This window comes from Meles meles, chromosome 7 (genome assembly GCF_922984935.1).
Source record: "Meles meles chromosome 7, mMelMel3.1 paternal haplotype, whole genome shotgun sequence".
Classification (NCBI taxonomy): Eukaryota; Metazoa; Chordata; class Mammalia; order Carnivora; family Mustelidae; genus Meles; species Meles meles.
The window spans coordinates 80,932,479-80,934,770 of NC_060072.1; the positions used below are offsets into that span (position 1 = coordinate 80,932,479).

The window sequence follows — 2,292 nt, forward strand, 5'->3', positions numbered from 1 at the left end:
CTTCCTTCATACTAGCCCGAACTTCTTTGTGAGCTCAGGCTTTATAGTACAATAGAAGTTTTCCAAGGCAAAAGGTTGGGAATTAGTGTTGGTTTCATGCCAGGCACTATATCTTGATGTACAGTTATCTCATAAAGTGTAAAGACATTTCCAAATAAATCATACCTATTTTTAAAACAGAACTTATAAATAACTGCAATAAGACTGTGTATTAGCTTAGTTTGAGTTGAAATATGTTCTTATATAAAGGATTATAGGAACAGTTCAAATTAATTTCTCAGAGTTACCTCCAATGATGAATAAAAGTCCATGGTAATATAAAAAACAGAAATAGTGATTGAGAATGAGTATGGGAGGTGGGTCCTAGTGTAAGTGTCATAAAATAAAAGTGTCTTTTATTTGTCATAAAAGAGAGAAAATAGATGTGGTTTTATAAGTCAAGAAGTAGAGATAAAAGCATTTAATGTCACATAATAATGAAACTCTCAGAAGAACTTTAATTTGATACCATTCTGTACCTTAACGTTTTTATTTACCAAGTAAAATTTTTCTTTTATAATAGAAATAGTTGTAGTTTTTTTAAATGAGAGAACAAATCTACACCTTTATTTAATTACTCTTCAGTAATTTAAATCCTTGAGGGATACAGCACCACACTGATTCTGTGGCCAATGTCTTTAGCAGGAAGGTCACTTTGGAATTTGACATGAGTCATGTTGCTGTTTTCATGAGCGTGAGTTACTTTTCCCCAGATTACTCTGGTTTTATTTGGTTTGCCACCAGGAGTCACTGTATTGTTCTTTGCTTTGTACACATAAGAACATCCCTGCCTAGACAGAATTCAATTTCATCTCGCGCATAAACACCTTCAATTTTAAGAAGATCCATGTGTTCCCTCTGGTTCCAGAGACTCCACTCATAGCCAGCAAAAACGACCTTGGACCACAGCCTTTCAGACATAATTGTTCTTTTAGGAGCTCTGTTCTTAGCAGCCTCCACACGATCCAAGATGGCAGAATGAGAAAGGCTTCTTTTATAATAAAAATAGTTTTATTTTAAGTGGATTTTTTAGACAGATACATATAATATCTAAAGATAGCAATATTAATAGAAATTAACATTTTAAAAATCTCAAAAACTAAAGACATGAAAGTGAATACGGACTTAATTTCTTTGATTTTAAAGAGGAAATCTAAACCAAATTTTTAGTACTTTTCAGAAATGACAACTGTCTTGTTGTATAAAAAGCTATACTGTGCAGTTATTGATTATAATGTGGTGTAAATATCCATTCCATTAATTGGCATTTGGTTTGTTTTCAGCTCGGAGTTATTACAAATCTTATTTATTTGCCCACGTAACTATCATTGACTGTGCTCTTCATCCCTCTGTTAGATGCATATTTCCATCTGGCATGATTTTCATTCTGCCCGAAGGACTTCCTTTAACATTTTTTACAGAGGGGTCTGCTAGTCATCAGACCCCTGTTTACAACTTTTGGATGTCCTAAAGAGTCTTTTATTTAACTTTCATTTTTGAAAGGTATTTTCATGAGGTATATAATGCTAGCTGTATACCTAGTTGACAGTTATTTGCTTTTAGTACTTTAAAGATGTTTCTCAGTTATCCTCTTATTTGCATTGTTTCCAGTGAGAAATCTTTTGGACTTCTTATTTAGGTTCATCTTCTGTAACATGCCTTTTTTCCTCTGAACACTTTTAAGGCATTCTGTCACTAGTTTTGAATAATTTAATGATGATGTACCTTGGTATAGTTTTCTCTATGGATACTTTTGTATTTCTATAAATATTCCTGGCTAAAGAAATTGTGCTTAGGATCCATGTTTCTTGGATCTATGGGTTTATAGGTTTCATCAAGTCTGAAAAATTCTTGGCTATTAGTTTTTCAGGGATTTTTCTGTCTCCTCATACTTATTCTTGAGGAATCTCATTATATGCATATTTGGCTGCTTCAGAATTTCTCAGCATCCTTAATGCTCTATTCCTTTTCAAAAAAATTCTGGTTTTGTTTCATTTTGGATACTGTCTGTTACAATATGTTCATGGTCACTAGCCTTGTCCTTTGCAATGCCCAGCCTGCTAGTCATCCCATCCAAGGTACTATTCATATCAGATAGTAGTTTTCATCTTAAGAAGTTTAATTTGTGCCTTTTTAAATGTCTTCTATGACTTAATTTTGAACACATGGAATCAAGTTATAATAGTTGTTATTGTTCTTGCCCGTGTTTTAATCTCCCTCGCTCTCTGTTGATCGTTTTTCATTTGAATTCCT

The 2,292-nt window shown here is 33.1% G+C and overlaps 1 pseudogene; it reads right to left on the reverse strand.

Moving 5' to 3' along the window:
• Positions 1 to 628: 628 nt before the first annotated feature.
• On the reverse strand, positions 629 to 960 carry LOC123947449 (annotated as a pseudogene).
• Between the last annotated feature and the right edge of the window lie 1,332 nt (positions 961 to 2,292).